A 25,642-nucleotide genomic window follows, 5' to 3' on the forward strand; every position below is an offset into this window, starting at 1 on the left:
TCCAGGGAACCGGGTGGGGTCACATCTTTCAGACCTTCCACAATCTGGTTAATTTTCTCTAGAAAGAAAATTGCCAATCCATCACACAGCTCCTGAGTAGGTGGAATTGTACTGTTTGTACAGTCAGGGAGGGTCATGTCCCTTACTATTCTGAATATGTTTTTGGAATTATTAGATGACTTGAGGTTGGAGATGGCGAAATATTCTGCTTTGGCAGTTGCTATTTCTCTTTTGTATTTAATTAAGGTTTGCTTCCAACTGGCGTTATTGTTTTCAGCATAATCCCTTCTCCACTGTCTTTCTGCCATCTTGCAATCCAGCTTGTAATTCCTTAATGCCTCCATGTACCATGGAGCTGAGGGTCTTCCTCTTTTCCTGATATCCTTTAGAGGGGCAAGTTGGCCGATTCTCCTAGATATATAGGGCCAATAGAAATAGTTCACCCATCCTTGTCTTTGTCTGTCCCAAATGTCCTGCCAAGGGGATATCATGACCCAAAGTCAGGTTGAACTCTCTGTACTTCTAGGTCACCACCAACCTCGTGGTGGCCCCCTCCTTGAGGTTTCTGGCCTCAGTATAAAGCAGTCCATCTTCCCAGTAGAGTTTGTGAAACCCACTGTCATCTCCCACCTCTTGCTTAGAAGCAATCCGCCTCAAGCTCTCAAGGATGGGACAGTCATGCTGTCCCTGACTGAACTCCTCTCTGGAGGGTCCACCTGCTCCTGTCAGTTCTGCCAAATCTGACAGCTCTAGCAGGGATGGAGTCCCTCCCTTTGAGGCCAGATCCTCCCTGTCAGGATTGGATTCTTCCTACACGTCTGGAAATCCCTGGGCTGGCTCAATTGGCCCAGTGCCCTTGTCCTTGGAAGCTTGGCTCTTTGTTCCAGGGTCCAAGTGTCCAGCCCCTCCCTTCTCCCTAGTCTGTGACCTAGTCACAGCACATACCCACTCAGGGAGCTCCAATATTTTCACATGGAGTCCTCTCTCCACCTCTGACCATGCAGGGGCTTTAAGATAATTGCCCAGTGAACACTGGACTGGGAGCATCTTTGGTACAGCTACCTTCATAGGGCCTGTCACACCTCCCATTCCAAATCCACCACAACCATAGGATGGAGTTTGGTAGTGCTGTCTGTATATGTCACCTGGTGAAACTCACCAGGTAACAACATCTCTGGAGGCACCAGTTCATCCAGGACCATTGTTACACTAGCCCCAGAGTCTCTGATAGCCTCAACCTCCGTCCCATTCACTTTTGGGCTCTGCCTGTACTTGTCCATGTTTGGAGGTAAGGCAGCAAGGGTGGCAATATTCACCCCGCCCAGGGACACTAAGGTTGCTTCCACCATCTGACTACCCCTCTCTGGGGCACACTCTCCATCCCTACACTGACACTGGAAATCCCTGGGGATGGCACCTTAGGGGAAAGCTTCTTGGTGCACAGAGCATCTTCCTGCTTATGCCCTGGCTGGTTACAGTCAAAGCACTTACCCACCCATGAGGGCTCAAAGAACCTACCAGGCTTTCCCTGAAACCCCCTCCCTTTGAATTTGGGTTGGCTTTGGCCCCCCTCCTTGTGCAGGTTTTTGTGGGTCTTTGGAGGACTCCTTAGGTTTTTGACCTTCATTTCCCTGGGCTTTCCCCTGGGGAGGGACCTGTCCTCCTTTCTTCTCGTCACCTCCCTTGTGTTGAATGGAAACACAGGTTCTCACCCACTCATCAGCTGATTCCCCCAGCTCTCTGGGTTCTGTCAGCTTAGAGTCCACTAGATACTGGCGTAACTTCTCCTCGGCACAATGAGTCAAAAGGTGTTCTTTCAAAAACAAATTATACAATCCCTCATATGTGTCAACTTTGTTACCAACAATCCAGCCTTTCAGTGCCTTTACTTAAACATCCACAAAGTCTACCCAAGACGTTGAACTTAATTTTTGGGTGCCTCTAAACTTCACCCTGTAGTGCTCTGGATTCAGACCAAATCTCTTGACTAAGGATGCCGTCATCTGCTGGTATGATTCTGCATCCTCCCAGCTACTGGAATCAACTCCCACAGGAGTACACCCCAATACCTAGAGTGGACCCTACTCATTTTAAGGGCCCTCTCAAAGCTGCAACCTGGGGGTCATCCTGGACTCATCGCTGTCAATTTCCCAGCAAGTCAACGCCGTCTCCTCCTCCTGCTTCAACACCCTCCGCAAGATCTACAGATGGATCCCCACCAAAACCAGAAGTACGGTCACCCAGGCCCTCGTCAGCAGCAAACTGGACTACGGCAACGCCCTCTACGCGGCAACCTCGGGCAAACTCCAGAAACGACTACAACGCACACAGAACGCCTCTGCACGCCTCATCCTCGATTTTCCCCGCCATAGCCACATCACACCCCACCTGAGAGATCTGCACTGGCTCCCCGTCAACAAGAGGATCACCTTCAAGCTCCTCACCCACGCTCACAAAGCACTCCACAACACCAGACCAGCATACCTCAACAAACTACTAGCCTTCTACTCCCCGAACCGCCAGCTTCGCTCCGCTGACCTTGCCCTCGCCACCATCCCCCGCATCTGACGACAACCGGCAGCGGCAGATCATTCTCCGACCTCGCCGCCAAGACATGGAACACCCTCCCCATCCACCTGCGGCAGACCCAGGACCTGCTGAACCTAAGGAGACTTCTCAAGACCTGGCTGTTCGAGCAGTAGCAGCACCCCCCCACTAGCGGCTTGAGACCCTCACGGGTGAGTAGTGCGCTCTACATATGCATTGATTGATTCATTCACATTCATAGAAGTTGTACTTTCCTGAAAAATACTGGGTTCTATTTCCAATTGCTGAAATCATTGAGCTATTGCGAATTCCTGTCTGCCCTCTTATTCTATGTGCCTGAAATGTCGCCTCCCGGCAAAACAATCTTGTATTCCCAGCAGTAATACCATATTTCTTTCATCAGATCTGCTAACTGCTTGGACCTTGAATCTCCCAAGCGATTGATATAAGAAACCGCTGAAGCGTTGTCTATACGGATTAAAACAATACTGTTTGCAAAGTTGTTCTTGAAGCTCCTCAAACCATTCAGTTGTGTGTGCCATTAACTCTAAAAAAATTATGTGTAAAAATATATCTTCCTTCACCCATCTCCCCCTATCTCCAGGTTGTTCAAGTCAACTCCCCAATCTAAAATGCTGGTATCTGTTTATAAGGTAAACATTAGCCTATTCCCACAAATAGCTGGCCATTCCATATCTCTAGGCTGCTTAACCACCACTCCAAATCTATCTGCGCCTCAGTGACAACATCATCGAGTCTGCATACCATAATCCTTTCTTTTTACCTAGACCTCTGAAGAACCCTGTAAGGCAGTGGTACTGGAGTGATTGCTTGACTAGATGAAGATAGAAGACCAATTGTCCTTGCGAAGTCCCAGAGTGTTACCACTTCCTTGCCTAAGATATATCTCACCTCCTTCCTTATGTTCTTTATCTTCTTTTGTCCACCTGAAAATATAAGAACTCTAAATTCTGACTTGATACCAACACCAACTTCACATTCACAATAAAACCCAGATCTTCCGGAAGATCTTTTCATCTGTAACTGTTCCAGTATCTCTATTCTCTTCTGACCCATTAACAAGATATTATCTAAATAAATTATCAAGTGAACACCTCTCCCTCTTGAAGAGGCCATCATTGTCCATAAGACCTTGGTGAAACACAATGGAGTGGAGGATAACCCAAAAGAGAGACAACAAAACTAGTACAATACACCTTTCCATCTAAATCAGAGATATTTCTGCAAATCTACCCCCATAGGAATCGTGAAATTTGCATTCTTCTAATCTAGTTTTACTATCCAATCCTTTACCTGCAAAAAGTCTCATAAAAGATTGAGTCCCTACATCTTGAAGCCCCTGTAAACTAAATATTTGTTTCAATCCCTCAGATTTATTTCTGAACGCCAACCTTTGTCTTTCTTTTTTACCAAGAAGATTGCACTTAGAAATCCTTCGGAGTCTGGTCCCTGTATTAGTGCTCTCTTGTCTAACATCTAAGTAACTTCTAAATCCACTTAATCCATCTTTTCTTTGTCAAAAATGATTTCCCTGGGAGATAAAATTTCGATAGGAACTTCTAAAAATCTATCTTGAAACCTTTTATAGTCTCCAGAGCCCAAGAGTCACTTGTCACTACTAAGCAATCGTGTGGAAATATCTTTAGCCTTCTGCCCACCCTTACTTGAGAAGAACCAGTACAAACCTTGGTACTCACCTTCATGTCCTTCACCTTGAGGCCTTGATATACCTCCTCTGGGTTTAGATCTTCCTCTCTGTGGATAGAATCCAGCTGTGGACTGGAAATTCCGCCTATATCCTCTTGAATTCTGGGAGTAAAAATTGAATCTTCTGATACCTCGGCCGGCAGCCAGTCCCCTCCTGTTGGTTCTTCCAAACAGCTATGTGCCAAAAACAAGTCTCATATTAAATTGTGGATGTAAAGGTGTACATATAGTTGTTGAATGACTTGATAAAGTTGTGACCAAATAGGAGTCCATCGAGATCTCCCACTGTCTTCTTATTAGCGTACTTGGCAAGTTTAGGGTTCATTCTTATGAGGATGGCCATTTCCCTCTCACATATATTTATTTGCGGGTTTATACCGCGCTAGGATCACCTCCCGGGGGAGTATCTCCGCGCCTTTGAAAACCTTTTTCAGCTTGTGACAGTAGATATGCAAATTTCACTCGTTAGGAAATAGGAAGGTTTTTAACTGTTTTTTAAACGGGAGATATTCCTGACAGAATCTCAAAGAGAGAGGGAGGCTGTTCCACAACCTTGGTCCAGCGATAGATAGAGCTCTTCCGCCTTGCCTGGTCTTTCTGGCTCTGGGGACCTGTAGTAGAGCTTGTTCACTGGATCTCAAGGATCGTACCGGTTTATAGAGGGAGAATCTGCTATTTAAATACTCTGGACCTTTATTCTGGAGACTTTTGTGTATAGTGCACCCTATCTTGTACTTCACCCTTTGTTTAATGGGCAACCAATGTAAGGTGTTCAAAAGAGGCTTTGATGGTGTACGGGGAGGTTTATTTAGGACAAGACGGGCCGCAGTGTTCTGGACTACTTGCAATCTCGCAATAACTCCCTCGTTTGCTGATAGGAGCATCCCGTTGCAGTAGTCCAGACGACTCATTATTAGGGCCTGCACTAATGTTCTCCTAGTTGAGTCAGGGAGCATAGGGAAAACTTTCCTCAACATGGCGATCACATGAAAACATGAGCTCACCACTTGGTTGCTGTATTGTTTCAGAGAGAGCTCCTGGTCCAGGCGCACCCCGAGATTTTTTACCACCTGCTTTGGCTCTGGGACTGGGCCAAGATCTTGCGGCCACCAGTCTGGGGACCATAGGAGCTTTGCCTCACCGAACAGCATCACTTCCGTTTTTGCAACATTACATTGCAGGAAGTTAGATGCCATCCAGTGGGCCACTGCCTTCATCCCCGTGGAGAAAGAGTTCCTGACCGTATCCGTAAGATGTTTAAACGGGAAGAGGAGTTGGGTGTCATCCACGTATGACATAGGGATGAACCCATGGGATCTCATGATGTTTGCCAGGGGGGCCACATAGATATTGAACAGGGTCGGGCTTAAGCAGGAACCCTGTGGCACCCCCTTTGAGATCCCCAACTCCTCTGATCGGTAGGCACCCAAGGTGACCGTCTGGGTGCGGTCTGTCAGGAAACTCCTTAACCATGCCAGGGCTCCACCTTCCAGACCGATGTTCACGAGTCTGGTAGTCATGATGTCGTGTGACACGGTGTCAAACGCCGCAGACAGATCCAATAGAACCAGGATGACAGAATAGCCCCCATCCTGGTACATATGTAGATCGTCTGCGACTGACAGCAAGGTGGTCTCGGTGCTGTGTCTTGGCCTGAAACCCGACTGGGAAGGATCCAGTCCGTGTGTCTCCTCGACGAAACTGGACAGATGGCCATTAACGAATTTCTCTATCATATTGCCCATAAAGGGGAGGAGAGAGATGGGTCGTAGGTTGGCAAGATCCGTCCAAGGAATGGTGGTGTTCTTCCTTAACGGTCTTACCAGAGCCCGTTTCCAATCTCTTGGAACTTCTCCCATGCTTAATGATAGATTAATTAGTTTCTGGATATCTGGACCAAGAGTTTCGGCCAACATAGGCATAATACGGGCGGGAACAGTATCCTGTGGACTACCGCTCTTAATCACTTTTGTAAGGGCAATGACTTCCTCTAAGGAAATAAGGGGGACATTTTTTAGGCTATTGGCCTGTGTGTTCTGCTGTATACTATTGTGAGGGGGGTTATTAAGATCGGCTACTTCGGTCGATTTAGTGGCCAATATCTTTGCATAGATCATCTCAATTTTTTCCATAAAGAAGTGTGAGATCCCATCGCATAGTTCTTGAGAAGCAACCTCCGCCGTCTCGCAAGCTACAGGCTTGGTGAAAGTTTGCAGGATTTGAAAAAGGACTTTAGAGTCCTTCCCTGCCTCTGCAAGTTGTGTAGCAATATGGCTTTTCCGAGCCGTCCTTATTGCCTTATGATAAGATCTGAGGGATGTTAAGTAGCCTTGTTTATCCTCCAGATTTCGGGATTGTCTCCATACTTTTTCCAGCTTCCTGGACTTTTGTTTCATATGTCTCAGGTCTTCGGAGTACCAGACTTCTTGTCTGGCTGCTTGGCGGGGTTTATACGTTTTCTGTGGGATGATGCCATCAATTGCTTCATTTACAGCATTTACAAACCGATTAAGCTCCATTGACATTATACCCTTGTGATCATTAATTATAGGAGCCTTATAGGCTTCTCGGAAGGTGTCCTGTGTTAATTTGTGCCATGGTCTTCTTTTGGTCGCTAAGGCGGTCGGTGCACTTGATTTGTTCATGGGCTTAGTGTAAAATTTTAAGATAAAATGATCTGTCCATTCTACTTGAGTGGGAGGTGTACACATATTTAAAAATGAGTTGGAAAACACCAAATCCAACGTGTGACCTGCCTCATGTGTGGGTCCCTGATTCATTTTTTTGAGACCTAAATATTCCATATCCATGAGAAGTGTTCTGGCCTCCATGCATGTCTCTAATTCACTGTGGAAGTTGAAGTCTCCCACTAATAAGAAATTCTGATCGTTTAAAATAAATGGCGCCAGAACCTCCATAAGTGAGATCGAGAAGTCCACACTCGGACCTGGAGGTCGATACAGGATCGCACCCCTTCTATTCTCCCCGGAGGTAGAGTTAAGTTTAAAAATCATTAGTTCCATCAGAGGGGTGCTGATGTCCTCCAATATTGTGACAGTTAGTTCCTCTCTATATACAATGGCTATTCCGCCACCTATTTTGTGTGGGCGGTCCAATCTAGACACCTTATAGCCCATTGGGATGCCTAGAGTAATGGCTGGGACAGAATGAGGCTTGAGCCAAGTCTCTGTTAAGAAGCAAAGATCAGGCTTCTCTGTAGATATCAGGTCCCAAACCTGTGAGGCGTGCTTTGGCAATGAGCGCACGTTACATAACAAATGTTTGCTGCCTATGGGAGTGGGATCCTTGGTAATCGTTACGGGGCCGGTGTTATTTGTTATACATGGCCTAGCGGTAGAAACTCGCAAGGGGTTGTTGGTCACTATCTCAAGGCCGAAATGTGTGTAACAATTAGGGCATGTAAATGGGCCTTCTAGGTTCGAATGGAAAGTAACGTCACATGTGTGATGCATACTAGGGCGTAGATCCCATAATACCTGTGATGAATATATTAGACGGCCAGTATCAGGGGTCCTCATGATAATAGATGGGACAGCCATGGTCTCCTGCCCCTGGCCCCGTCCTGGCACGGACGGGCACAGACGGGCTTCTCTCTGGCTTGTCTCAGGCGCGTCCTCCGGCGCTCCCCTGCGCGCGACCGCTGCGCGCTCAGGGCGACGAGAGGGCTAAATAGCCCCTCCCTGTGGGAGGCTAGACCGCAACCTGATGCACTAGCGGAAGTGAGGAAGTTAGTCAGGCTCTTACCTGTCCGCCCTCCGCTCTACGGCAATAATTGCCGAGTCGGACCGGGGCGGGCAGGCTACAGCATCGAGCACTGACTGCAGAGTGCAAGTAAGTTTTAAAATCACCCCCAATGCACTAAAGAGCATGCACACAGATTTTACAAAGTGAGCAGGTCAAACGAGTGTTTTTTTAAAATCAACCAGACGACGCAATTAAAATATTGAAATATTCCAGTTTCCTGATTACAGGCAGTTAGAACCTCGTTCCTGTGTACCTGACCTGATACAAGCTGTCTGTCCTCAAGCAGAACGGGGAGACACTGCCACTGTCAGCCCTATCCGCGAGTAACACGCAGCTCCTCGCTGCCTAAATAGCCCCTCCCTGTGGGAGGCTAGACCGCTACCTGATGCACTAGCGGAAGTGAGGAAGTTAGTCAGGCTCTTATCTGTCCGCCCTCCGCTCTACGGCAATAATTGCCGAGTCGGACCGGGGCGGGCAGGCTACAGCATCGAGCACTGACTGCAGAGTGCAAGTAAGTTTTAAAATCACCCCCAATGCACTAAAGAGCATGCACACAGATTTTACAAAGTGAGCAGGTCAAACGAGTGGTTTTTTAAAATCAACCAGACGACGCAATTAAAATATTGAAATATTCCAGTTTCCTGATTACAGGCAGTTAGAACCTCGTTCCTGTGTACCTGACCTGATACAAGCTGTCTGTCCTCAAGCAGAACGGGGAGACACTGCCACTGTCAGCCCTATCCGCGAGTAACACGCAGCTCCTCGCTGCCTAAATAGCCCCTCCCTGTGGGAGGCTAGACCGCTACCTGATGCACTAGCGGAAGTGAGGAAGTTAGTCAGGCTCTTACCTGTCCGCCCTCCGCTCTACGGCAATAATTGCCGAGTCGGACCGGGGCGGGCAGGCTACAGCATCGAGCACTGACTGCAGAGTGCAAGTAAGTTTTAAAATCACCCCCAATGCACTAAAGAGCATGCACACAGATTTTACAAAGTGAGCAGGTCAAACGAGTGGTTTTTTAAAATCAACCAGACGACGCAATTAAAATATTGAAATATTCCAGTTTCCTGATTACAGGCAGTTAGAACCTCGTTGCTGTGTACCTGACCTGATACAAGCTGTCTGTCCTCAAGCAGAACGGGGAGACACTGCCACTGTCAGCCCTATCCGCGAGTAACACGCAGCTCCACGCTGCCTAAATAGCCCCTCCCTGTGGGAGGCTAGACCGCTACCTGATGCACTAGCGGAAGTGAGGAAGTTAGTCAGGCTCTTACCTGTCCGCCCTCCGCTCTACGGCAATAATTGCCGAGTCGGACCGGGGCGGGCAGGCTACAGCATCGAGCACTGACTGCAGAGTGCAAGTAAGTTTTAAAATCACCCCCAATGCACTAAAGAGCATGCACACAGATTTTACAAAGTGAGCAGGTCAAACGAGTGGTTTTTTAAAATCAACCAGACGACGCAATTAAAATATTGAAATATTCCAGTTTCCTGATTACAGGCAGTTAGAACCTCGTTCCTGTGTACCTGACCTGATACAAGCTGTCTGTCCTCAAGCAGAACGGGGAGACACTGCCACTGTTAGCCCTATCCAACCTGCATTGGCATTACCCAACATACAAATTGCCCTTTGTCTCTAGCCCCTCAAGAACTCAATGTCTATCTCTGTGTCCTGTGCGCTAGAGGAACCAGGATGTCTAGAAGTCTATCCTGGCATTGCTTAAGGCAAAGTTCAAAGCCTTTTTCTTTGGTTACCTGCTTTGAAAAGGAAAGTAATCAGCTCAGGGTCCAGATTGGGGGCATGACATGCCTTCTTATCTATAAATGGTCTGGAACATTCGGCCCGCATCAAATTATGATATTGTCTCTTGAGGGGTTTCATCACTCATTGTTTGATAAATTAGGCCACATATGATAAGCGCCTTCATTTTGAACTGCGTGGATGTATTATGGCATTCAGGCTAAGCATATCCTCCTCTAGAGGATCCTCAACAGGTTTTGAGGTTGAGGGACACTGTAAATTGTCATCCGAACAAAAGCATAAAGCCATTAATCAGGGTTGAGAATAAACTCATTTAACCTCAGATCATCATTGGAATCATACTTATTATTGAGGCTGAAAGAGTCCTGGTTAACCTTTGTGTCACTGTGGACACCACTCCTTTTTGTGCCGATAGGGACACCAAAATCTTTTGTAACGGGAAGACTACCTCAATTTTTTGTAGCGCTAAGGCTACCACACATAGAGTACAGGGGTTCTTCCCTCCTTGTGCCTGAACCAGATTAGGTATTTAAGTTTCTGGTTGAGTGCTGTGTCTTTTCTAGGGCCTTGCCGCATTTTTTTGTGGGTTTTGTTGGTATGTCTGGCGAGCAGCTCAAATAGAGTCAATAAACAGAGGAGCAATCGAAAACACAATAGCAAGGGCTAACATCCATGAGCAAATTTCTTGACCAACATCCACCCAGGGTCGGCGAACTGCAGGAAACTCTTTAGAGGACTTGAAACCAGAAGGAGATTCATCCCGGAGAAGCAGAAGGCGCTCTTGTAAAGGATCCGTTCCATCATGAAGATGCAGGAGGCAACGCTGGAGCCGCTGAAAGGAGGGAGAAACACAGGTTAAAAGTGTTGCGGCGGGATAATACTCGCCTCTGTATCTTTAATAAAAATTAAGACTTTCCTTCATAAATTATTAGGAAAATCTGCATTTTATGACAAGACCAGAGGCTCCTAATATGCTTGTTTAAAGCATATCAACCACTAAAGAAGCAGCAGTAACAACAGGTTTGCAGTAGAACATATGAAAAACATTGTCATTAGACCAATCTGCTGACCTCAGAATGTCCTCCAAACGAGAGCCTGCCCAAAAGGCTTTGGAAGCCCTGGCACCCCTAGTGGAATGGGTCAATGCCAGCAAGGGACATGACCCAGTGAACCCAGCGGGCCCGAGTAGCAGAGGAAACGGGGCGATGGGTTTACGGAAGGAAATGAGAAGCTGGAAGTGAGATGACATTCTGAGGTCAGATGTTCTTTGTTCGTACGCCTTGAAGCATTGACCAACACATAATTTAGGATGGGAAGGGAAGTAAGGATAAAAAACAGAATTCAAATTTGTCTTTGTCCTCCTATTAATGTGGAACATCTGTAGAGGAGAACTGCCGGGAGGAAATATCCAGAGCCTTAACATCTGAAACACGTTTTATCGAGACCAGGCAGAGTAACATGGTAAGTTTAGCTGACAACATTTTTAGGGATAGAGCAGAGATATATGGCCAATAAGAAAACAATTTAAGAACAACATTAACATCCCATAAACAGGAATACTTAGCCAAAGGAGGTTTGGAAAACCAAACTCCTCTTAGAAGACGGCAGATAAGATAAGCATAATAGGAGTCCTCTGGTCTTGTCATAGAATTTGTGATTATATAACAATTTAAGATAAATATGTGCCTTTATATGCATGGTGATATACAGACAGACAGATCATCATCCTTTTGCCCATTCTAACATGGCTGCTGTTATAATCAATGTAGACTGAGAAAAAAATATCGCGCAGTCCGCTTTTTGTGTCAACTGAGAAAAAAGCAGTGGGAAGTGACGTGTATTTAACTGGGACGAACATTGTAAATATTGACATTGATAAAGGCCAGCATGGCTGAAACACGTTTGTCTGCAGATGGGAGTAGAATAAAATAATTTAATTATACATCGTGAGTGTGCGCCACACTTTGTTGTGTCCTTAGCGGTTGGAAAATTATATCGACAAACTCACCGGCGTCAGTGGCGACACCTACCCAACTAGTGTGCGGCCGATTTTCGATGGACAACTTGGAAGAATTTCTACAAGAATGCCCCTGGCACCACCAGAAAAAAGCTGGCCAACAGGAGCAGACTTGGCGATTGTATCGGGCCAAGACGGAACCGGAATGGGAACGGGATCGGAGGCAACCGGGTCGGAGGACGCTTTAGCCTATCGAGGACCAGTTCCGGTAAGCCTAATGTGCCATTGCAATCGATACGCTCGTACAGTTTTTTGGTTGGGTGTTCTCGATTAAATTGTCAACAGAATTACACCCATCGCCAGGGAAAGCAGTGATAGCAAACTTTGTTTAAATTAGTGATAACATCCAAGGCAACCCGTAACAATGTTCAGTGAGGAGGAAAGATTGGAAGCGGCTGACTCGGTATTCACTGTGGGAGCAAATGAAGGCACAAAAGAAAAAAGTTAACAAGGGAGCAGTGTGGCCCCAAATTCATTAAAAGGACTGTTCCAATTACTGGAAAAAACATATGAGAAAGAAGTACGTAAGTGGTGGGAATCAACATCACTAAAACACTATCTTGAAGCAGAATGCATTCCCCGAGGTTTGCGAATATATACAGTGCCATCATATGAGAACACGGACCCTAATCTATTATTGGAATGGTCAGACCATACCACACGATCAGCGAAAGGAATGGTAGAGATTCTGATAAAGTATGCGATCAGTAATAGAGCAAAATTAATGGAAGAAATAAAGAGACTGGAAGAGTTGATTGCTGAGGATTCGGCAAAAGAAACAGCAGAAAATTTAAGACAGCAAATTAAACAATGTCTAATCAAATATGAAGAGGTAATTAGAAAACGTAAACATGAGAAATCTGCGGGAGACCAGCAAGGTCCTGACATTGGCAAAGAAATTCGACCTTCCGAGAAAAACAATCCAAGAGGCAAGAAAAATTAATATAGTAACAACAAGAGATACGTCGGAATCGGAAATAGAAGCTGAATAATCAGAATCAGAAGGAATGTCAAGCATGACAGAGAATGAGGTTGGAAGAGTACATTTTCCCCAGAAATATCAAGTAATCCAGTCATGGCGACAACTCCCGCAGAGGGCAAGACCCCCAGAATCAGAAAAAGGAAAACAAGAAGGGGCAAAAAAAGTAAATCCACAATACACTCCGTGGGTCACAAGGATCAAAAGGGGAACCAATAGAAAGTGAGTCAACAAGACCTGACTGTAGTTAACCTGTCCAAATGAAAACTAACAAAAATTGAGGAGCAGGTACTACGTAAGGGGCTATCATTCTGTCCAACAAGTAGATGGGACTATGTCCAAACTCGTAGTGACCTTTATCTTTTTATACGCAAACTGAAATTGAAAAAAAATGTTCCATGGAAAAATATCGATACCCTCGAGGGATCCAGACCGGACAATTGACCCGATGGATCTATTAACTGGAAGTGATCTACCAGCCTTGAGAGCCCTTTATGAACTAGGAGGGAAACTAGAAGATGACAGTATGACACAAGCAGTGGGTGACATAGAATTTCTTGAACGGAGTGATATAGCACAAACAGGAATTGCCAGCAATATGAAGAAAAAACTCAAGATACATTCCACCAACTGCATTTGACATGATCAATAGCTTCCATGAGATGGTAATCAAAGATCTATATAAATTGAGAATCAATCCTAAGGAAACGAAGAAACAACATCAAAATATTTCCTTGGAAGAATGTTAAGCTTTGCAGAAAGACCTGTCAATTGTAAAAAAGCCGTCAGATAAGGGTGGGAACATTGTTCTCCAGGACAGTACCTCATATGTAATGGAAGCCTTGAGACGATTAAATGATCATACTTGTTATGTAATAATCTCCACTAAAGAATATAATCAAAGCATTCTTAAGTTTTATGGAATGATTGATTTTTGAAAAAATAAGGGGATTTTGAGCCAAGATGAGTATAATTTTATAAAAAATAGATCACTCTGTTACTCCGACCTTCTATCACATCTCAAAATTGCACAAAAACAACAAAAGACCCCCTGGGAGACCAATCGTCTCTTCCATGGGTAGTCTTTTGGAGAACACCTAATTTTGGTGAATACTTTTCTCTGCCCTTTCGTCTTTGATTCAGTATTCTACATCAAAGATAGTACGGATTTCATTAAGTTGATTGCGAATACCAGCTGGGAAGATTCCTTTTTGCTTGTTACTCTAGACAACACCAGTCTGTATACATGTATCAACCACGGTCAGGGAGAAGCGGCCATCAAATCCTTTCTAAAAACTAGACCACTTAAATATACAGAACACAATCAAATGATTTTACAATTTTTATCATTCTGTTTGAATAACAACATTTTTGCCTTTGGTGAACAACTGTACATCCAGAGGCAGGGTGCTGCGATGGGCACGTGCTTCGCCCCCAGCTACGCTAATGTATTCGTAGGCTGGTGGGAGAAGCACGTGGCCTGGTCAGGTACCAATGAAGTCCGGGCACAGAAAATAGGAATCTGGACCCACTTTATTGACGACATATTCTTCACTTGGATAGGTACTAGATAAGAGTTAGAGGAATATATCGATAATCTCAACAGTAATGATGTCAATCTCCATTTTTCTGATACTATCAGCAAACAAGAAGTGCCGTATTTAGATCTATTAGTTTATGCTGATAATGTCATGCTAAAGACCAAACTGTTTCACAAACCCGCAGCGGGTAATGCAACTCTACATTTTACTAGTCAACATCCACGATGTTTAGTGAATAGTATTCCCTATGGCGAGTGTCTTCGCTTAAAAACAAATAATACTACAAAAGAAGACTATAAAATAGCTACAAAAGAAGCTGTGGGTCGCTTTGAGCAAAGAGGGTATCCACAACGAGTTCTACAGCTGTTGCCAGGGCAGAAGAGCGTAGAAGAGAAGATCTTCTAAACAAGCCCCCAAAATAGAATAGTGACAATATAACCAGACTCATTTTAACTTTTTCATCAGATTCGGGACAGATTCGTCAGATTTTAAAAAATCCTTGGAGCATACTCCAGGCAGATGTGGTCATTGGCCAACAGATAACTAAACAGCCTAGCATAACATACAGGAAAAATATTTCCCTTAAGGACATGCTAGTGCATAGTCTTTCACTAAAAATATGTTAGTTTGCATGAGGTAAAAGGTTTCTACCCATGCTTAAAATGCAAAGTGTGTAAAAATAGCGCAACAGTGAAAAACTATAATATTCCTGGTAGTAATCAAGCCAAAGTTGTCACCAAACTATTGAATTGTAATTCAGACTTCACAGTTTATTGTCTGATGTGTCCGTGCAACCTATGTTATGTGGGAAGCACAATACATCAGACCAAAAAGAGGATTTTAGAGCACATGCGTGCTATAACCAAAAAGGATAATAGTTATCCTGTGGCGAGGCACTTTGTGGAAATGCATAAAAGTAACAGCAATTTATTGAAATTCTTCTGTCTGGATCGAGTTCCACCTCTCAGGAGAGGGGGTGACCGGATAAGAACCCTCAGACAGTTAGAATCTAAATATATAATAGAACTCCATTCTCTAGCCCTACAGGCTTACACTGTGAAGAAGAAATGTGGACACACGTTGGCTAGATATCATGAGAAAAAGAATAAATACTCTGCGAATATTCTGTACATATAAAATAAAACGAAAGAAGAGGGGGAGAAAAAATGACAAAAATGGAAATGCAATGAAATAGTAGGGACAAATGGAAGAATGAGAAAATGATTTAGGATGAAGTAGAATTATTAGTTGTGTTTTTTATTGGATATGGTCATCTAGGAATGAATTATTTGTATCCTCTGTTTGTTTTTTCTATAATAATTGACATGTAGTGGACTGAGAAGGATCACTAGTCAAGATGAGTGCCACCAATTTGTATATAAATTTGCTCCGTAAATAGAGTCTCTAATGGACTCCATGTCTCCTCCTCATGAACTGAGCATTTAAAAGAATTCCATTGTTTTTAATTAGTGTCTGAATCCCACATATGAAATTGTTGACTTGTATTTAATAAGTTGAAAGTTCCAATTGCCCATTCAGGGCGAGATAACAAACAAAATGCAAAATAGGATGATTGAGCAGGATAATTTGTGATTATATAACAATTTAAGATAAATTTGTGCCTTTGTATGTTTGGTGATACACAGACAGACAAACCATCATCCTTTTGCTCAGTCTAACATGGCTGCTGTTATAATCAATGTGGACTGAGAGAAAACTGTCAAGCAGCCTGATTTTTGTTTCAGCTGATAAAAAAACAGTGGGAAGTGACGTGTATTGAATATTTAACTGCGATGAATGTTGCAAACATCGCCATTGATAAAGGCCAGCATGGCCGAAACGCGTTTGTCTGCCGATGGGAGCAGAATAAAATAATTTTATCATACATCGTGAGTGTGTGCCATGCTTTGTTGTATCCTTAGCTGTTGGAGAAAACAAATATATAGTTATATATTAAAACCTGAAAATAATCGATTAATTTAAATAGTTTCTATTTAATACAAAATAACTATCGCCTAATAAATAATTGTTTTTCCATTTATTAATTAATTAACTTCCCACCCTGTGCGACTACAAACCTAGCAACCCACACTTAAAATATAACAAAAAATGTAACTGTTCCATAACTTACATATTTTAAAAAAATAAAATAATTAGCTACCGACCTCCTTTCGGCGTTCCCAACCCAGCAATTAGGACGCCCAAACACTGATTGGTCGCAATCCTATTCTTGACAATGGGAGCATGCATTCCGCCAGGAGTGCATGCTCTCATCGTAACGAGAAGAGGTGCAGTTCATCCCTGCACCCCGTTGCAGGTACCTCAAGGTGCCTGCCATGGAGTTCAGGGGCCAAAGGGGGGCACCACAGGTGCCCCTAAGACCATGCACCCATGGGGACCTCCTGGGGGCCCCCAAAGTCGACTTCCGACCACCTTTCTGTGTAGGAAGGGCAGGCACAGAAAGGCTGTCAGAATCTAACGTTGTAATCCCTCAGGCCGAAAGAGCCGCACTTGGGATTACTGGAGGTTTTCTGAATGGCAGACAGGCTCACCGAGTGTATTGCCCTTAGTATGTTGTATTATGTAGTATAGTTAGTGTGCCTTTTACCGTAGTTTGCCCCTCTTGGTATTCCATAGCACAATAATGGAATTAGACCTGCATGATGTGTATGAAATATGAACCTGGCACTCATACATATGCTGGTGACTGTACTGGTACATGTATGCCGCTCCTGCTGCTGGTGTTTATATTTCATGGGATAAATCAAGTTTTAAATAAATCTGGATTCTGGAGATTTCCTACAATTTTTGGTGACAATTACCCGCAGCAGAAGAACATATATAGACAACTTATTTTGCCATTTTGTTCTACTTAGAATTTGTACTTCGCTAAATTACTCCTTGTACTTAGGTGCTGCGACGTTTTGGGAGCAAATTTCTACACTAGTATTAGGAAGTGAGATTTTTTTTGTAGAGGGCTTAGCTTAGACTTGCCTAATTCAGTTCTGCTAGCACCGTCTCCAAACTGCATCCTTTAATTTGAACCGGAATTCCTCTTTCCACATTCTTCAAATTGCCTGGATTCCACTGCAGGTGCTGCCACCACTGCCTTCACCTCATTCTAGAAAACGTGTTCCGAAAGCATCCCCGAAGTGGAACCTCTACAGAACTACCAACCCGACACTGGACGCTTTGACATCAGATGCAAGCGCCCATCTTTTATCGGGCTGCATTCTCATGTTCACTGTGATACGCATGCATTATTGAAGTGCGCATCACTGGAGTCTATTTCAGCAATACACACAATTTCCATTCAAAAATTCCTCTGTGATGCACACACAATTCTGCAACGTGTGAACACAGAAAGCTTTACTGAGACATGCACGCATTCCCACATCGTGTGTACACAGCGCAGTGATTATAGTTGTGTATACACACATACTGGCATCACAACACCATGTGGTAATGTGCACAAGTATAATTTTTTTGTGTCTTCCCTAGGAGGAGTGTAATCAGTAATAATATTGCCAATTACCTATCTTCTATTTACGTAGCTATCTAGCCATTATTACTATTGCCTTCTATTTGTTTACACTGGTTAAACCTTCTCAGTTGTACTGTTATTCCACATAGTTCGGTATCTGGTACTGCTTTAAACCTTACTCCTCCCCAACGTTTTGTGCCTACTTCTGGAGAAAATGTGCTTAAGTGGCAAGAATGGAAAGAGCATTTCATGAACTACATTTCCACCTCAGATGAAGATGACTATATTACGCCTGACAAACAAAAGAAAACACTGCTGCATTTTTTGGGCCCAATTGGCTTGAGGGTTTACAATTGAATTGGAAAAAAAACATATTCTGGAGGAAATGTTTTCCTGCATGCTTTGGAAGATCTGTATGCTTACTATGTAACCACTGTTTGTGTTGGGAAAGACAGGTATGTTTTACTATAGGAAATAATCAAAGGAAGAGACAGTGGAAGAATATGTCTCTGCCTTAAAAATCTTTGCCTTAACTTGTCACTTTGGCACTTTACACGACGAGCTTATCAGAGACCAAAAAGTCATGCATGCTGCTAATTCGTCTGTTCAGAAAAGTCTATGGGCCTAGGGGGAGATTCCACTTCAAGAAGTTGTAGAACTTGCAAAAGCGGTTTTGACTGACACAAAAACTACAAATGATCTGGACAATGAAGGGGAAACTAATGAGGTAGTAAATAAAATAAAACTAGGTAAGACACATGTATTCTCAAAAACAAAAATTAAATACAGGCTACAAAAAAAACCAACAGGAGTATGACAAAGCAGTAGATGTTATAGACATGGGTTTTCAGGTCATTTGGCCAACGATAAAAAATGCCTAGCCTGGAATCAAAGGTGTTCTGGGTGTGGTATAATGGGCATTTTCTAAAGGTGTGCAAGAAAAAAAGTAACAGATACTCTGCTGTTAAACCTTTAGAGGAGGAGTCAGACGCAGACATTTCAGACTCAGATGTAGATGACACAAACTTGTGTGTTAAGTGTAGAGTCAATGTCAGACGTGCTGGGTATTCTGACCAATAGACAAAAAAAACACTAAGTAGTGTATTGAAATGGGTGGTATTTCTATAATCATCCCTGCAGATTCTGGTTTTCCTTACACTAGTAGGTGAAACTGTGTGGGAGGAGAAATTCAAAAGGGTTGTAGGTGAAGAACTGGAGTTACGGGACATTTCTCCAAAACATTTCACTGGAGATCCTATACCCGTGGTTGGTTTTAGAAAAATGAAGTACAAATTTAAGGGACAAGACATTGATTGCAAATTGTATGTTTCAAAGGCTGGTTGGTGGACCAAGGAAAACTTGGAATTATTTTGGATCCCAATAAAGAGGAACCTACCCTAGGGGTGCAATGTGTAGCAAGTAAAAGTGCAAATACGTGGATGGAATACCGGATGTGTTTTAGGATAAAGTAGGAGAACTTACGGTGTTCCAGCACAGAATTGTTTTAAAAGAAATGGTGTGCCAAGCATACAGAAAGCTGGGAACATTCCTAAGAGCATCAGAGATGATGTTTCAATGGAATTAGACAAACAGCTTGAAGCGGGTATAATTGAGTCGGTGGAAGCTTCAGACTGGACCTTTAGTCATTGCACGATGAGCCAATGGTAAATCAGGTTGTCTTTAGACTATAAATATTTGAATAAAAACATACTGGTGGATCAATTTCCCCTCTCCAAAATGAATGAATTGTTATCTATCACAATGGGTGCTAAATGGTTCTCCACAATTGATCTCACGTCTGCGTACCACCAGCTTCTTTTGTAGCCTGACAACCGCAGATTGACAGTGTTAATTACACCTTTTGGCTGCTTTAAGTTCTTAAGAGTTTCATTTGGGTTGGCATCTGCAGCTGCCATATTCCTGCGAGTAATTTTTAAACTTTTCTAAAAAGTTTAAAAAGTGGTGTTTTTCCTGGATGATATTCTGATCATGAGTGAGACAAATATTCTCTGTGAAAAAGGTCTAACTGCACAATATTCCAAAAGTATGTTTGCAAAAAACTCATTCACGTATTTAGGCCATGAAATTAGTGAGAAGGGTGTGGAACCCAAAGCATCTTTGGTGGAGGTGATTAAAGATGCCTTTGCACCCCCAAACAAAGATGAAACAGGTTTTTTTTAGGAATGGCAGAATTCTATGCTAAGTATGTTAGGAATGTTGTGAACAAGCGTTTTCCTATTAGACAACTTTTGAAAACTAAGTCTGAATTTGAGTGGTCGTAAGAGTGTCAACATGCTTTCCAAAACATCTAAAATTACACCAGAGGCACTCCAGCCTTACAAGGATTTTACCCAGCTTTTAAAAGTATAGTTACTACCGAGGCGAGCTGCAAGGGTTTAGAAGTAGTAATCACTCAAGTTGATAAGGGAGGTAAAGAGTATGTAATAGCCTTTGCATCACGTTCCATTACCCCAACAGAAGAAAAGTATTCTGTGATTGAAAAAGAAGCCTCGCACTTGCGTTTGTAGAGTAGAACATTTCAGGGCAAATATCTGGGGAGCTCATTTTACAATCAGAAGCGATCGTAAACCCTTAACCAAAAGGGTTACTTAATGCATCTCCCAGGCTGGCTCGTATGTCAATTAAACTGTTGAATTACAATTATTGGGTATGCTATGTGCCTGCTGTTAAGAACAAAATGGCGGATTATTTAAGCAGGATGCCATTGCCATTTAGGATCAATCCTGAACTTATAGATGAATTTGAAAATTGTTGTGTGGCTGATATCAGTGATGGTGTTTCTGAGAGTGACTGGGTAGAAGCCACCATTAAGGGTGAGCTGTTGCAGAAAATTAGTAAATGGATTAGGGACAGTTTTCCTCCCAAGGGAGATCTGAACAACAAATTGTGTGCACTTTGTGAGTTGAGGCAAGAGCTTTCTACAGAAGGTGGTAAAGTGCTACGAGCTGAAATGGTTTCCCCCCTGAATCCTTGAGGAGTAGGATTTTGGACACTTATCATGAAGGCCATTTAGGCATTACTAAAATGAAGTTCAGGGTCAAAAATGTGTACTGGTGGCCTGGTATGGACCAGGCCATCGGGAAAAAGGTTAGAACATGTGTGTTGTGCAACAATACTGAAAAATTCCTTGTTTCTATCAAACCACCTTCATGTCCCATAAAGTGCCCTAATATGCCATGGGAAAGGATTGGGTTGGACAAATTGGGTCCTGTGCAGAAGGGAGTAGAAGTCAAGTATGTTATAGTCCCATTTAATCATTTCGCTAAATGGCCTGATATAAAAGTAGTTAAAAAGTGGATGCCCAATCCATAGTGCAATTCTTAGACAAAGTATTTTTGAGAGATTGTTTGCCCACAGTTATTTTGACTGATAATGGACCCCGATTTTGTTTGAACGCATTTAATTCTTTCATGAAAAGGAATGCCACAGTGCACAAAACAACTTCTATTTACCATAAAGCTGGTAATGGTTCTGTGGAGCACTTCAACAAAGTGCTCAAAAATACCATCCAGCTAGCTAAAGAGGACAAATTATCCTGGGTTAAGGAAAAATGGTGCACAGTGTGGGTTTACAAGGTTGAACTATGCAGTTCTACTGGTTTTACCCCTTTTGAAATTATGAGAGACAGAGTGCCAACCATGAAGGACACATTGTTCCAAGAGGAGCCAGTGGACTCCTGATGAGGTTAAGGAATGGGTTAACAAGACTCAGGACAAGAGTAAGAAGTACCACAACAAAAAGCATATCTCCAAGCAGGTATAGTTGTGAGTAGGTGATTGAGTGAGAGTCAAAAAAACAGATGTTTATAGAAGAAAAGTAGGCAGATACTTTCATCCTTTACACATGGATAGGATCTTATGTAACTTGGTCCAGCTATGTGGAGGCAATGTGTGGCATTTCTAGCCACATTTCTCTATACAACGGGGAGAAGAGAATTTTTATTGACACTTTTGCAGCATGCCCTCAAAAGTATACAAATAATAAGTCCGATTTTTTGGGGGGAGAGTGTTCTGGTGTAACTGGTGTGCTTGGTAAAAATGTAGATTGCTGGGGTCAAACGACATGAACAGTGTGGAATACTTGACCAAAGTTCCTCTTCGGTCCCGTGGGTATGCCAGAAAGGGCAAATCTGGGCGCACGATCAAGAGACCAAAGAGGTTTCAAGACTACATATGCAATTGAACTTTTGTTATTACTGTATTAATATTATTGCCTTGTTTTTTTTACTTTTATTCTTCTTGTTTTGTAATTTTGTCTTGCTGTTAATAAGGGCAACAATATGTTGCATTGCCCTTAGTATGTTGTATTATGTATTATGGTTAGTGTGCCATTTACCACAGTTTGTCCCTCTACATTTTCCTTAGCACAGTAATGGAATGAGAACAGCATGATGTGTATGGAATGTGAACCTGGCATTCATACTGATCTGTGGCTGTACTAGCCCATGTATGAGGCTACTCCTACTACTGGGGTTTATATTTCTTGAAATGAATCCAGTTTTAAACAAATCTGGACTCTTGAGATTTACTACAGTTAGGAGTCAGGCAACCCAGTCAATTCCTTTTTTCATTTGGAGGGGGAATGTGGTGTAAAGATTTGGATTCCCTCCTTGACCCCTTCAAATAACAGACACACTCAGTTATTTGTATTGTATAATAAAAGATACTTTATTATATAGGATTCACACATAATCTTATGTATCAGAATATTGGTAATTACCACAGCAATCTCAGCAGTCTTACGATAAAACAAGGTGAATTAAAAGAAATTACTTCAAACATTTCATATCCCACCTTCCTATTCGCTCCACTAGATTAGTCTACTTCCTACAAAATATCTACATATATGTTATAGGCCTTATGGTTACATTCATGACTGAATGATTTTTAGAATTGCCTAATTATTTATATGCCAAGCCATTAAGTATTCCCTCATACCTCAGAAAGGTCTGCAGTTAGACAGTGATACATAGGCATGTCCCCCTAACATTCAGTCCTTGTGTCTGCCCCACCCAAAACCCTGTTACTCCTTATACCTTCACCTCCACTGTTTTTCAATGGAGAGGAGAGTAGAAACTAATGTGCTACTACTCATATAATTTCTGTAACAGGCAAGGCAAATGTTGTCCTTTGATTTTATTCCAAAGCTGATTTGTGCGAGGACAGATGTCCTTGCTATTCTAATCTTTGCATGTAGTCCTGATGCTTCTCTGAAAAAGCAAAGTTTCAGTTGTTTGGTTTTTAAACCTTTCTATTCGCCCGTCGGCCAACGGCCATCGCGAGCACCACCTCCGTAGTGCAGCGCACGTCTGTTTGCCGACACGGCCCCGCCCACTCAATTAAACCGCCCCACCGCTGCGGAATTGCCGCAGCGGTTTAGAGGTTAAGTGTTTAATTTTAACTTTCAGGTGGAGAAACATTGTCTGAAAATAATATGATTATGTTGCACAAACACACTTGTAACATTAACAAGAGAAGATGGCCGCCAGGTAGGAGCCCCACTCGGGAGCTCCAGGTTTAGGGATAACCTATATGGTCAAAATCCCTGTTTTTAACCCTGCCACCCACCAGCAACAGCGTCCACAGCGACCAACAACAACAAGAAGCATCTGGAGAAAAAGAAGAAGAGAATAAAAGGATAAGGGAAAAGGAAACAGCACATACCGAATACACAGCCGGGCGGAGACATCCAAGAAGGAGAGACGACGGAGAAAATCATCGGGCTGTCAAGGAGCGTCGTGGATGCAACAGGAAGAAGGAGTGGTGCTTACCTGGACGGAACATCAAGGAATACCGCAGCGGGCACACCGGAAGAAAGACTGTGGTAGCCAAGAGTCGTGTTACGTTATCCGGGAGAGCAGGAATGCAGTGTGAAGAGACGGAGGCGCGTTAAGGAACCGGAGCACGCCAGAGAACAGCAGGGGACGGAGGAGCGGAGCAGAGAGGAGAGGAGGAGCCAAGGAACCGAGGCATCTACCCACGGTGAGGCCAAGAAGCGGGGATACATGGTGGCGGAGGACGTCGGGGAAGGAGGAGGTGAGAGACCGATCCGTTTACCAAGCGGAGGACAGCCTCTGTGCGGAATTCACGCCGCCGGTGCCACATGATACGAATGGATGTATAGCGGATGCAGAATACCAGAATACAGATGAGGGGATTTTGAAAGTATAACGCCGGGGAATAGAGGAATAAATATCGGCCTGCCTGACCTCAAAATGGCGGCCATAAAGGACATTTAGAAATGAAAACGAGGGCCATCTTGAGGGGAATCGAAGAATAAATATCGGTCTGCCTGACCTCAAAATGGCGACCATATAGGACATTTAGCAACGAAAACGAGAGCCATCTTGAGGAAAAACTACAACAGAAGAAATCACACCCGATAATGGCAGAAAGTAAAAATCGGAAATGAAAAAAGGACAATGGGAAAATAGAAAGGGAAAAGGCAGCTCACAGATCAGGGAAAGAGGACTAGTGCTACAATAGAAAGAGAGAAAGACACATCAACACAAAAAAGACTGCTAATGTGGTGGACATCTTGAAAGTACTGTCTAAATCTGAACTGAAAAGGTGAGAAGGGCATACAGCTCTCAATCTATAAAAGATAACAGATATCATTATTGAAACAACCATAAATAAATAAATACAGATATTGGAGGACTGAAGATTAGTAAAAGGTCAACACAGGCTAAGTAATTAGACAAAATTAAATTGATAAATTGATATACATTCACATTCAAGTTTATTGTATGATTAATTAAAATCGTTACAAATATCTAAAACAGTTGAATATCATTACGTCCACAATTAAAACCATGCTACATTAATACTATATCCTATTATTACAATGTGATGATTCTACCAACACATAAAATATTTAAAAAATAACAATAAAAAAGGTACAATAGATGAAATTTAGTCCAGCATTACTGAGTAGGACTAATTTACAATTAAAGTTTAGTCCTGCTTTACTAAGGAGGTCTAGTTTTTAGTCCTTTTATTGCACAACGTATTCCTATTAAGACTATATCCAGTTGCTCAGACCTCTCTGATCCCCTCCTGATCAGCTTTGAGTAACAGTTTTTTAACTTCTGTCAGGTATTTCACTCCTCGACAGGCCAGGATAATAGAAGAGCCGTCCATCCAGCGTATAACGGCTTGCCTACATGTGCGAATTTGGAGTTCAATAAAGATAGGTCTTAGGTACTATCTCCTCCAAGCCGTAACTGCTGGACAAACGCAAAAAAGGTGAGTTAGGGATTCATTTTGGTAGCCGCACAGGCGACACTGGGGTGTTTGTTTGGGTTGTTTCCAAGACGGCCGTAGATCTTTCAAAGCGTGCAAACCCATCCTGTAGTTTATGTAAGACTTCTTTAGGTGCCAGCTAAAGTGGGATGTTAGGTAGGCTTGAGGTTTCAATACTTTGTAGGAAGAAATAATTGTCCACCCGTGCCTACGTTTAGATGTTGTAATTTTGTCGTCCAGAAAGGATTTCTTTTTTGCTGCGTCATTTATCACCTTACTAAAAGTTGTTTTTTCTTGGCTTTTTTCCCAATTTGCTTGTATTTCAAGGACAGCCAGGCAGGTTCTCAGGTAACTTCCCCATAAGTTTGATGGGTCCAGTCCCGTCTGGGGCTTAATTTCCTCCCAACATAGTCTGTCCATTGAATCTGGTTCTGCAGATCGGAATTTGTGGCAGAGCTTTAGGAACCCGCTCATGCTCCGAAATTTTTGATTTAGAAGGCCGAATTCCAGCCGGACTTGAGATGGAGAGGCTGACTTTGGCAAATTAAAAACGGCT

The sequence above is a fragment of the Lissotriton helveticus genome, chromosome 3_2 (genome assembly GCF_964261635.1).
Source record: "Lissotriton helveticus chromosome 3_2, aLisHel1.1, whole genome shotgun sequence".
Lineage (NCBI taxonomy): Eukaryota > Metazoa > Chordata > Amphibia > Caudata > Salamandridae > Lissotriton > Lissotriton helveticus.